Raw genomic sequence first — 13,251 nt, forward strand, 5'->3', positions numbered from 1 at the left:
GGAGGAAGCAGGCTCCCTGCTGAGCAGAGAGCCCGATGCAGGGCTCGATCCCAGGACGCTCAATCCCAGGACGCTCGATCCCAGGACGCTCGATCCCAGGACGCTGGGATCATGACCTGAGCCGAAGGCAGAGGCTTTAACCCACTGAGCCACCCAGGCGCCCCTCCTTTTTTTTTTTTTTTAAACTAGGCTCTATGCCCAATGTGGAGCCCAAGGTAGGGCTCAAATTCACCACAAGGAGCTCAAGACCTGAGTAGAGATCAAAAGTTGAACACTTAACCAACTGAGCCACCCACACACCCCAAGATATATTCCTTAATATATAATAATAGTAGCGGTAGCTAACATTTACTGAATTATTGTGTCATGCACTGTGCTCATTGCTTTACTTTCATCACCTCGTTTAGTCTTTACAGTGAACTTATTGCAAATAGATTTTTTAAAAATTATTTTTATTAACGTATAATGTATTATTTGCCCCAGGGGTACAGGTCTGTGAATCATCAGGCTTACACATTTCACAGCACTCAACATAGCCCATAACCTCCCCAATGTCCATAACCCAACCACCCTATCCCTATTTCCCCACCCCTCAGCAATGCTCAGTTTGTTTTGTGAGAGTAAAAGTCTCTTATGGTTTTTTTCCCTCCCAATCCCATGCATATAGATGTTTTGAAGGAGTTTTCTTTTCTTTTCTTTTTTTAAAGTTTTATTCATTTAAGTAATCTCTACACCCAACATGAAGCTCAAACTTGAAGGAGTGTTCAAGGCTCACCATCTACATTTGCTTACCATCCAGCCTCCCCTCACCCTACTGCAGACTGGCTTAGATTGCTCTCAGAAAGTACACCCATAACCTCCCTACTGTTGAAACTAGTTATACTGTCAGCATCTTTACCTCTACTCCTATCTTCCCTTTGCTTATACAAGACTACACTTGTTTTGTTTTTCCTCCTGATTCTCTGGCTTCTTCTCAGTCTCCTTGAAGGTCTTTCTTCTCCTACTTAACTCCTAAATATTTGTGTATCTCAGTTCCTTCTTCAACTCACTTTCCCCCTCATTTTATATCTTTTGGAGTATTCATATACCCCTACTGCTTAAGTTACCATTGATGAAACTCAAACTTTTGCTTCTATCCCAACAGTTCCTTCTCCTCAGCCACAAACCTGTAGACCACTGTCTATCAGACAGCCTGCTCTGGGTGTCGCACTGGCATCTTGCTTCCACATGTCTCAAGTGAAATGCATCAATATTCCTTCATACTTGCCCTTTCTTGTGTATCTCTCTAATGACTCTACCATTCACACAGTTGCCCACTTCCAAACACGAGTATTATCCTTGATTCTTTAGCTGTTTTCCACATCTAATAACATCTAATCAACCACCAAGTCCCATGCAGTCTCCAACCTGGATTTCTTTCTACCCCTCCTTATCTAGGGGGCCATTACCTTAATTTGCACTGTCATCATCTCTTACCGGGACTGTGGCCTTGGCCTGCTAATGGATTTCCCTGCTCTCTCCTCTTTAGTTCCCTCTAGAGTCCATTCTCTACCTTCTAGCCTGAGAGATTCTTTCTCATATGCAAATCTCATATGCAAATCTCCTCTGCTAAAAGGATCTAATGATTTCCTGTACCCTCAACCTACATTCCAGCTGGCCTTGCTCACCTCTTGCTCACGCTACCTCTGGTTTGGCTCCAGCCACCCTGAACTGCGTGCAGCCTTCCAACTCTCCCCATTTCAGGCATTTGTTCTCACTACAACCTCTGCTTGAGATCATGCTTCCTAACCCAGTTCTCTTCCTTTGTGATTCTTACTAGTCTTTCTTGATTCAGCAGAGATATTTTCTTTTGGTAGAGGCTTTTCTGACCCCAAAGCCTGAGTTAGGTTCCCCCCCGTGCATTTCCATTGGACCTTATCATAGCATTATCATATCATTGAATTTACCTGTATCTTCTCTGTCTCTCTCACTAAAGTGCAAAGCGTTAGGGGGTAGATGGTATATTACCCTCCCTGGCAGAAAGCATCAATTCACTGATTGAATTATGGGAGGTGGTCCTATGGATTAGAAAGAAAATGGAGTCCCGATTCAGAGAGACCTTTGGTTTCTTCTTCTTCTGAGTCTTTTTTTCCTCCTAGATGTAAAATGTAGATCGCAGTTCCTTCCTCACAGAGTAGTTGTGAAGATAAAATGAAGGACCTAGCACAAGATGTGGCCACAGGAGCTTGGAGTCAGTGTGTGTTCTCTTCCCCCACTGACAGCAACCTGGGAACCTGGTTTGAGGGGAATAAGCATGAATTCAGAGGTGGGTCATGTGGGAGGAGGGGCCAGAAAGGCAGTAGGTCGGGCTTGAAGCTGAAGTGGAAGCTGGGATAGGTTTGGGAGCTATCAGTTTAGGAGAACTGAGTTTAGGAGTCAATGAGATTGTGCCCAGGGAAGGTTCAGGCCTAGAGAGCAGTAAAGACATTTGCCTTTGCAAAAGCAGGAGGAGGAGGAGGAAGAGTTGGAATAGTCTGTAGGATGTTAGAGGAAAACCAGGATGAGGAGGAAGAAGCAACAGTGTCAGACCCTGCAGAGGTTGAGGAGAAAGTGTCCCTTAGTGTGGACTTAATGAGGTCATTGATGTCCTTGGAAAGACTGTTGATGACTGCTTTGTGTGGTTAATCATTTGTTCTAGTTCAGAGTAGAAAGGGGGGGGGTGGGGGGAGCATGTAGGACTTGGAGTTCCAGAGCAAAAGCCATCTGAACAGATAAGGGGGAGGGAAGAACTGAAGATAATAGTAGCCGCAACCAGTGTTCATAAATTAACCACAGGGCTGAGCTGGGGTGCATGCAAGTACCAGATGCTGGGCCCTTCCCTACTTCTCACTGCCATCCTCACTAATTCCTGCCCTGCTTAAAATACCAAGGAATAACCAGGCACAGGTGGCAGAGAGTGGTGGAAGCATATACAAAGCATATACAGCGACTTAGTTTTCAAATAACTACTATTCATTCTTTTCTGTGTGGCAGGCATTGTGCTCAATGTCTTGTGCACATTACCTCTCTTACTACTCACAACAATCCTTTAAAATACTGTCATCAATTTGCTAATGAGAAAACTAAGGCTCAGAAAAATAAATTAACCAGCTGGAAGTCAACCAGTCCATCTAGACCTGCATAGTCCCATAACACTTTCTGTACTGATGGAATGTTCTCTATCTGTGCTAATACGTTTGTCACTAGCCACACATGGCTGATGAGCAGTTGAAATGTGGCTACTGTGATTGAAAAACTAAATTTTAAATTTTATTTAATTTTAGTTTAAATTTAAAAACTGATACTGGATTCAGTTATTGGGAAATTTTAAGTATGTTTTGAACAACCTAGTCTATGAAACTACTCTTTCCATTTAAAGTTTTGTGAAATCTAAATACAGTGAGCATCTGAATTGTTATTTACTATACATGTAATTAGCTTATTAATTTGTAATTGGCTACATGTTGAAATGACAATATTTTTGGTATGTTGGTTTAAGTAATTATATTTTTTAAATTAATTTCACCTGTTTTTAGAAAACAAATTTTAATGTGGCTACTAGAAACATGTTTATTAAATGTGTGGCAGGTGTTGTATTTCTGTTGGACAGCCTTGTTCTAGAGGCAGGGTCCTGGCACTAACAGAAGCTTCCATTAAGTGGTGGGGTTAGAAGCCCTTCCCCGCCTCTTACTACTCTAGGCCTCTCCATTCTTTCTTTCTCTCCATCCTTCTTATTCTTCTTGCCCTTGATATAGGGAAGGTATTAACTATCCAGTTATATCCCTCAAGAGTGTTCAATTTTTAATTTTCAAAGAAGATTTTATTTATTTATTTGAGAGAGATTGAGAGAGAAAGAGCACAAGCATGAGGGGAGAGGTCAGAGGGAGAAGCAGACTCCCCGCTGAGCAGGGAGCCCAATGTAGGACTTGATCCTTTGACTCCAGGATCGTGACCTGAGCTGAAGGCAGTTGCTTAGCCAACTGAGCCACTCAGGCTCCACAAGAGTGTTCAATTTTAAAAGATGGGAGAGATCATGTGATATTTCACATGAAGGAGTGACTCACTGTCATTGTATTTCAAGTCTTGGTGAGGAAGGTATTTGTCCTTCTAGGAATTTCTGTTGATAGGTACCAGTGGCATCCTTCGTGGACTTCCACTGTCTCCATTTACATGTTCTGATCATATTAGTACTCATAGTTGTCAAAACTTGAACCCCGTTTTTATGGTTACAAAGTCTGTACATATAGAAAATGATCAGTTTTGCTTATGTATATAGTTGACCCCTTATCTGGGAGGGATATGTTCTAAGACTCCCAGTGGATGCTTGAAACCACAGATAGTATAGAACCTTATATACTGTGTGTCTCCCTATGTATACATACCTGTGATCAAGCTTAATTTATAAATTTGGCAAAGTAAGAGACTAACAATCTTACTGCAATAAAATAATTGTAACAATTACTGTAATAAGTTATATAAGTGTGCATATGTGTCTTACTCTCACAATACCTTATTGTACTGTATGCACCTTTTTTGTGATAACTGAGATGATAAGACGCCTATGTGATAAGATGAAGTGAGGTGAATGACCCAGGCTTGTGACACAGCATTAGGCTGCTACTGACATGACGATTGTCAGGGGGAGGATCATGTGCTTGCATGGGTAACTGAAACCATGGAAAGCAAAACTGCAGCTAAGGGGGGACTACTCTAAATGCTACTCTCCCTATTCTTAAAAACATGCCTTTCTAAGGAGTTGAAGGGATCTGCAGCTGCAAACCCATCTTGTTCAAGCCATAAATCAGAGCTGTCAAAGCTGCATAAGGGACTAAAATACTAAAGATTGTACATCTCTAAAGTTGGCTCTCTGGAGCCCCTATTAAAAGGATATGTGGTAGAATCCCTTATTTATTTCTGATTTTAAAATAAAGTAGCCTCAATTTCCTTATATGTAAATTGGGGAAAACAAGAGAGGACATTTGATTAGACTCATATTGTTGCTGAGAAGATTACATGAATTCAGGTATGTAAAGTGCTTAGAACACTCTCTGGAACATAATAAACCCTCAACTCTATCAATGTCAACTATTTTTTTTTAAATTCTTCTTCTTTTTTAAGACTGTCTGACTTTAAAGATTTTATTTATTTATTTGTCAGAGAGAGAGAGAGAGAGAGCGAGCAAGCACAAGCAGGGGAGAGAGGCAGGCAGAGGGAGAAGCAGGCTTCCCGCTGAGCAGGGAGCCCGATATGATACTCGATCCCAGGACACTGGGATCACGACCTAAGCGGAAGGCAGATGCTCAACTGACTGAGCCACCCAGGTGCCCTCAATGTCAACTTTTAACATAAAATAGGTGTAGGATACTCCTAAATACCAGAACCTAAGCAATCATATATCATGGACGTCTGATTCTGATTAGATTATTCATTGGAAGCATACTAGACGATCTTTAGATAGTCTACAGTTATCTTTAGATAGTCTAAGTTTAGAACAATCAAATCTAGAAGAGCTGGATACAGGTGGACCTCAAGCAACTGAATGCTGCATGCACTCTCTGTCTCTTGTCTTTGTAGTTCTCTGTGTGTTGACATCATTCTCACTCACTGTAGATGGGCTTCTTCACGTGGCCAGAAACCAGTAACTGCGGAGTCTATCTCTTACACCTTCCCTACTAGGGAGACTCTTTTCTCAGTTACAGTTAAAAAGAAAAGAAAGGAAAAAAAAAAAAATCCAAGGGAAGTACTATGAGTGGCCGCCTATTTGCAGTTAGGCATTCATCATTAGACCAATCGACTTTGGTGGTGGGAGCCAGGACATAGAAGACCATGGTTGCTCCTTTTGGAACCCCATAGTTGGGATTGGAGTACAGAAGTCCCCAAATGTAAGAAAGAGAGCTGGGAACATGCTCAGTCATTGGCTGGGGCTGTCTGAAAAACAGCCTGGCCTCAGCTCAAAAACCACAGCGGATCCCAAAGGTGCTGCAACCTGAAGCTGTCAGTTAATTGCTCCTCTCGCAACTGGTCACTAAGTTCTTTCTTGAAGGGGCATTTGAAGGGCACACCCATCCGTGGTTGCCACAGCCCACCCCTGTGCCACACAGATTTACTTCTCTCCACAGATCCAGAGAGCAGGTGTTCTACTCGGAGCGGTCTGAGCTTTGGTTAACCATATCCTTCTTTGGCTGAGATGGCTGCACTTGTTCATCCAAGTTTGCAATTCAACAATAAAGCGCCAAGAGGCACCCATGTGGGCCACCTGAATTCTACACATATTTTTACCTGTCCCCATGTGTAGCAGGAGCCCTGCCTCCACCTGCTGATCAGGGACAATGACCTCTGCTAAGATGGTGACTCTTCTTGCCTGCTGGGCCCTAGACACAGGAATCCAAGATGTCCAAGTAGCAGCCACAGCTTGTAGTTCATTGTGTCCAATGGCAAGAGTGCATCCCCGTTACAGGCTCTCCAACCCTGCAGAGCCCAGAGTTGCAGGGATGGGCAACATAAAATCTTCCAGTGGGTCACTGGAGAAATGGTAAGTGGAGTCCTTCCTGCTTTCACTTCTTGGTTCCTAGGCACCTATTTTCTTCTTCCCAGGAACAGAGTACCATATAGAAGCCTCTGATTCAGGGCATATGCTGCATCCTGGAGGACTGCCCCGTCATTAAGAGTCTTGTCTCCAAGGTAACATTTCAGTTATGCTTTCAGCAGGTCATCCCATCACTCTACCAGGCCAGCAGCTTCTGGATGCTGCAGTAAATCCCAAGGTCATGGCCCCATATCCATACCTCCTGTGTTCAGAACAAGGTCCCCTGGTCAGATGCTGTCATGTGGGATTCCATGCCTGTGGATCACTGTGCAAAACCCTGGAAAGTGGTAATGGCTGAAGCTCTTGAGGACAGGAAAAGCAAATCCATATTTGAGTATCTATCTTTGTGAGAATGAATCTCTGTGTCTTCTGGGGCCCAAGGGCCCCAATTAGTCTACTTATTACCAGTGGGTCTCCACAAGGAATAGAGCCATATAATGGCCTGAATATTGGTCTCTCTTGCTGACAGGGTAGATATTCAGAGGCAGTAATAATGAGGCCAGCTTTGATAAGTGGGAGTCCATGCTTTTAGCCCCATATGTAGCTTCCGTCTCTTCCACCGTGGCCACTCCACTCATGTCCCCATTGTGCCAGTTCCAATGACAAGGCTTGGACCCACAATTGAGCTGACCCATCTGTAAACCAAGGTTGGACTTTTTCCTTCTCCTTCAGCTGATTATACTGGATGGCCGCTATGGCCACAGGTATGAGCTGAGGGAGGAACACTAGTGCCCTCAACAGGTCCACTGTGTCCCAGTCAAGTTATGTGGGGATTCAAGGGTAATTATCGACCTGGCAGGCAGAAGAGGAGGTGGGCACAGTTCCTGGGGGGAGGGGGAGGATCTGTTGCCTTGAAGAGAGGCCTCTACAGTGTCTTCCTGCACAGGGAGGGGTTGGCCACATCTGTCTGAGGTCCAAGGAAGACTGCAGAGCCACTATCTTTGAGGGTATCCACCCAGACGTTCCCAACCCATTTCAGGGTCCTAGGTTTTCTCAACCAGGGTATAACAGACCTGATATGGCAGAGCATTCCACTGTTTGGGGCACTCTTAACTGTCAAACCCTGAATTTGGTCCTGGGTCGTACTAGTTTTTCTACTTCATAAGCTATCAAAGAGGCCTGCTGGCTCATATTTAGCCATAACTGTCTGTTAACTGCCCTCCATTTCCAATTTTTCTTCTGTAGGCTGTCAATGCAACTATTTAACACCCAGCCAATTCCATTAACCTTCTGTGTAGTCTCTCCCTCCCTTGACCACCTGCATTTAAAAGGGTTTGAATCGGGGCGACTGGGTGGCTCAATCAGTTAAGTGTCTGCCGTCAGCTCATCTGTGTTGATGGGTTCTCTGGGCAGCAGACATCAAGGCAGAGTTAGAATTGCAAGAGATTTATTGCTGGTAACATCTATTAAAGGAGTAGACACAGTAAATCTTTAGACCATGATGTAGGTATGACACCTGGGAAAGGAGAGAGGAGAGAAAAGAGGACTGAGTAGGAAGAGCCTCAGACAGAGTAGGAAGAAGCTCTGAGAAAATCTTGGCCAGCTCACAGAGGGGACCCATGCTGGGCAGAAATATCCAGTCACTAGTATCTACACCATGCTCAGGCATTGACAGAGAGCTTCCTAGGAACAAAGTGGCCATGGCGTGTAGTAACTAGAAGAAGGCAGAAGAGGGCTTCTGGGGTTTTGGTAATTATCTGTTTCTTAGCCTAGGTTTTATGTACGTATGTTCATTTTATAAAATTTTATCAAGCTTACTTTTATTTTTTCTTAAGATTTTATTTATTTGAGAAAGAGAGAGAGAGAGTATGAGAGGGGAGAAGGTCAGAGAGAGAAGCGGACCCCCTGTGGAGCTGGGAGCCGATGTAGGACTTGATCCCAGGACTCGATCCCAGGACTCCGGGGTCATGACCTGAGCTGAAGGCAGTCGCTTAACCAACCGAGCCACCCAGGCGCCTTCAAGCTTATTTTCATGAACTTTTATGTATACATGCTATCTTCCTATTTTTAAAAAGTCATAGGTCTCTGCCTTTGGCCTCTAAATAGTCTTTTTTTTTTTTTTAAGGTTTTATTTATTTATTTGACACACAGAAAGAGAAAAAGAGAGGGCACACACAAGCAGGGGGAGTGGCAGGCCGAGGGAGGGGGAGAAGCAGGCTCCCTGCTTAGACACTTAACTGAATGAGTCACCCAGACAGCTCTTAAAGTGGTCCATGTTTTTTAAATTAAGTAATATATCACTCAAGGTTCACATTAAGCATTTACAAAGAGCAGAACTTGTACTAGGTCTTTACGGGGATTTTTTTAAGGAGCTTAAGGGAGTATCTTACTTTGAGAGTTTATCTTCTTCTTAGAGAATAAGACGCACAACAGAATTAGAGAATTAGTTTATAATCAACAGCCTTTAGGGCAGGGAATTAAAGCTTATTTATCTGTGTACACCCAGAATCTTTAATGTCACCAGGAGTATGATACTGGAGATTCTTCCACATTAGTCAACCAAGGGAAAGAATGAATTAATGAATAATAAATAAATTAAAAAATGAATGCTGGATGAGTACAAGACATTTGAGACTAGGGAGTAATATGGGATGGCTACAGAACTGGCAATATCATTTGTAATTATGTTTCAGTTACAATCTACAAGTTGATGAGTCTGAATCCTTACCTCTTTCATGAGTTTCAGACAAACATTTACAACAGCAAACTTTATGTTGACACATGGATGTTCCAAAGGCACCTGCAACAAAACACATTCCAAATAAAATTTTTGTAAAGATTTATTTATTTGAGAAAGAGAGAGAAAGAGCATGAGCAGTGGGAGGGGCAGTGGGAAAGGGAGAGACTCCCTGTTCAGCACAGAGTCCAAAGCAGGCCTCCATCTCACCACCCTGAGATCATGACCTGAGCCAAAATCAAGAATCAGACGCTTAACCAGTTGAGCCACCCAGGCGCCCAAAATACATGGAAAATTGAACTCATTTTTCTACTAACTTTATTCTCTTTCTCCTGCTGCTAATGCCACTCAGAACAGAAATCTCTTAGAAGTCTTTCTAGACTTCATCCTCTCCCTCAGTCTTCACATTCAATTTATTATTAAAATCTTGTTATTTCTATTTCTTCAACTGCTTTGGAATTTGATTTCTCCTCCCTCTGATTTCCTTCCTTCTGGCCACTCTTCCCTGGCATTGTCAAACTGATTTTTCTAAAATGTAAATTTAACCATTCTTCTGTTTTCCTTTATAACGTCACAAAGCTCCTCACTGCTAAAAGATAAAACCTATATTCCTTGATTAGCCTGACTTGAAACATCTTCAATAATCTGGTCTTGTCTACATCGCTTACCTCTCTATAAAGCTGGAAGCTCCCAGTGATTTGGAGACTTACTCTCCTCATCTTTTTCATTCCAGCGCCTCACGGTTTGGGGAAACTAACAAAGTTTTCCTAAATGAATGAATGAGGAGCTAAGACCCGAACTGGGCTTTGTAGATTAGGCTGCCTGGATAAAATATAGATAGAAAGATCTGGATCCCTCAAACAATTACTGGGCTACTGAGTTGAGTTATTAGTAGAGATTCCTCATCATTAATTTTTGTATCTCCATGACCTGCCAAGTACTTGACACATAGGAGGGATTCAATATATATTGGATTAATTAATAAATTAGTGAATGGTATGTATTCAGCCACAAAACAATATTTCTTTCAGGAAATGTAATGCTCCATCAATTACAGAGCAAACTATGTGAAGAAGAGATAAAAACTCTATTAAGTCTTTGTGAAGAGGCTACAATGCTGGCCAGATATCGGAGCAAACAGAACAGGCCTCAAGCCAATTTAATTGAGCAAGTAAATTTCTTATTGACCAGAATATGGACCTACTGTTAGACAGAAGTTGTCTTCCTAAGGTCAGCAGCTCCAGCATTAGTTTATTAACTGTAACCAGATCTGGCTACAGATGCTGCCAAAACAGGGATATCCCAAGGTGTTGTTACTGGATGCTAATTTTGGATAAATACCTCCTGGAGGCTTTAAGTCTTTCAAAATGAAGACTCTAATAAGTCATAACTATTATTGGAGTTTCTATTTCCAGGGAACCGTTAAACTCATCTTTTTTATAGTTGGGATATGTAATAGACATGCTGGCATTTTAATACTTATATTGAGGTTCAGAAGTCAAGTATATTACAAGGTTCTAGGAACTTATTTGCAAAGTAGTATGTTATGAAAAATGACCCTGGTGCAACACAGTCACTCCCTTTGGAGAACTCACAAGTAAATTTAGTTAGTTAAAGCTTCTGCCAGCATGACTGTAGCCCAGAGAATAACAAGGATATCTCCAGTTGCCAGTTGCTTTTATCTGCTGCTTCTAATGCCTAATTTGAAGAAACTCCATTTTGCTGCAGGTTCAAGTCTCTGGGTTATCTTACTCCTGGTCTTTTCTGCAACTGTTGGATTCTCTGGAGCTTTCAAGGAAACTCAGTTGTTCATGAAATAGAGCCTCTCACTCAAAACACAAAAGGGCAAGCTGGTTAAAGTATCAATGGTTAAGACTTCATAAAGCTTTTTTTTCTTGACAGGAAGAGTATTAATTGTCCTTATCAACTAGATGAGGAGACTAAACCTTAATAATAACCTTGACTAGTCTTCCCTCACTATGCTGGACTGCAGCGAAATGCTTTCTATTCTCATGCCACATGAAGTGGATTTTCCTTTTTCCAGTTTAACTGGCTAGAAACTTCAACAAATAATGCTTACATTTTAAAATGAGATGGTTTTCTTTGACCCTCAGGGACAGAGAATGGATACATGACAAGGATGGAGGCCAACTTATTCATCCTAGACACCAGGAGGCTTTGAGCTCTAGGGAAAGATTTCCCCAGAGATGAAAGGTTGTCATTTACAATTCTCTAAAAAATTAATAAGGCAATTTTATTTTTAATACTTTTGGAATCTCAGTGTAGGGACTTTTATAGCCCTGAGCTATGTGTTTAAGTGCACTTCAAAATGTCAAAGTGGGCCTCTATACATCACCCCTTCCTGCTGTTTCCAAATATGGTTTCTTTCTTAATTATCTGCAGACTTATAACTTCATTTGAAAACAACTTGAAATGCTCCCGATCAGTTGTAAGCAAAGCTGGTCTCACTTACTGCCTTCTGAAAGTTGGGAGCAAATGCAGCCTGGCTGGAGTATGTAACTTATGAATATTCATGAAGGGCAGGATTGTTTAGTGGTTAAGAGCTCCAACTCTGGAATCTGATAACCTGGGTTTGAGCCCTGGGTCTGTTACTCACTAGCTACAACACTTGTGCTAGTTCCTTAAATTCCCATCAGTGAAAAGGGAACAGTAATAGTACCTACTGAGCATTAACATAGTGCCTGGCACAGGCGTAGGTGCTCGGTAAATCTTATTAGCAAAAAGAAAATAAGCATCAGCATCAGCATCAGCAAAACGTTGTATCAACGAGAATTTGTACTAGGTCCTGAGGATACAACAATGTGTAAGATATGGGTTGCAATCTTCCCAGGCATGGATATGGAGAGAAGGGATATATACAAACATATGTTTATTAGACAGATAAGATAAGTCAAGGTGGCACAGCTATGAATGAGTGAAAGGAAGATCTATTGAGGAAGAAAGACAGGTGGCTTGGCCTCGGTGGAAGGGCAGGATCCAGATATGCTGACTACAAGGCTGGGGGCATCCTCAAATCTGTCACAGTTGCATAAATTACTCTTCTTGTCAACCTCACTGGGCATCTCAGGTACCTCAATGACTAAGAACTCATGGGGCAGGAAGGTAGGAGGATTTAAAAGGTTATTGGCTTTTTTTGAATGTTTTCAGTTTGGTCATTTGAAAACAAAGATTTGTTGCTAGTTTAAAAATACTTTGTTTCCTTAAGTAGAAATAATTCTCTGCCACAACAAAATAAAAAATTATGTATGTGCCATATGTACTTAGGTTTCTTTGGAGGTAACATAAGCAGATATAATCCTTGGCCCTGAGGTACAGTCAAAACTCTGAATCATCCAAGCTTATATATAATTTAATAAATCATGCTTAGAGAAAGGCGTGTGGTCCAATTCACTCCAGGGGAAATATGCGAGCTTGACTAGAGTGGTGGCAATGAAAAGGGGAAGTGTAGAGATTCAAGATCTTTATAGACAACCCATTTTAGACATGACATATTATAAGGAGAACAAGGTAGCAGATAGCAGTCTTTTTCCAAAAGACTCTTCTCTAGAGACAATAAAGGTATCTGGTAGTCTATTGTAACCAGAAACTTTATAAAAAGAGAGTAAAATAGGACACCTGGGTGGCTCAGTGGGTTAAGTCTCTGCCTGCAGCTCAGGTCATGATCTCAGGGTCCTGGGATTGAGTCCTGCATCGGGTTCTCTGCTCAGCAGAGAGCCTGCTTCCCTCTCTCTCTCTCCCTGCCTCCCTCTCTGCCTACTTATGATGTCTCTCTGTAAAATAAATAAATAAAATCTTTAAAAAAAAAAGAAAATGTAATTCATAAAAAATGTTAAAAAAAAAAAAAGATAGTAAAATAATATCCAAACACTGACATCTTAGGGAAGGAACTATTGGAATGTCTCTCTTGGTACCCTACTCTTTCATTCTTTAATTCATTAAATATGTATTG

The 13,251-nt window shown here is 41.8% G+C and overlaps 1 long non-coding RNA gene across 1 annotated transcript in view; it reads right to left on the reverse strand.

Annotated features, from left to right (window-relative positions):
• The window catches only part of LOC308349607, a 152,525-nt gene that overhangs the window by 104,807 nt on the left and 34,467 nt on the right, over positions 1-13,251 (reverse strand). The window contains exon 2 of the long non-coding RNA XR_013967477.1: positions 9,273-9,344. This is a non-coding gene — a long non-coding RNA (uncharacterized lncRNA). The remainder of the gene's footprint in view (positions 1-9,272; positions 9,345-13,251) is intronic.

Source organism: Martes martes (genome assembly GCF_963455335.1).
Source record: "Martes martes genome assembly, chromosome: 9".
In the NCBI taxonomy this organism is placed as follows: domain Eukaryota; kingdom Metazoa; phylum Chordata; class Mammalia; order Carnivora; family Mustelidae; genus Martes; species Martes martes.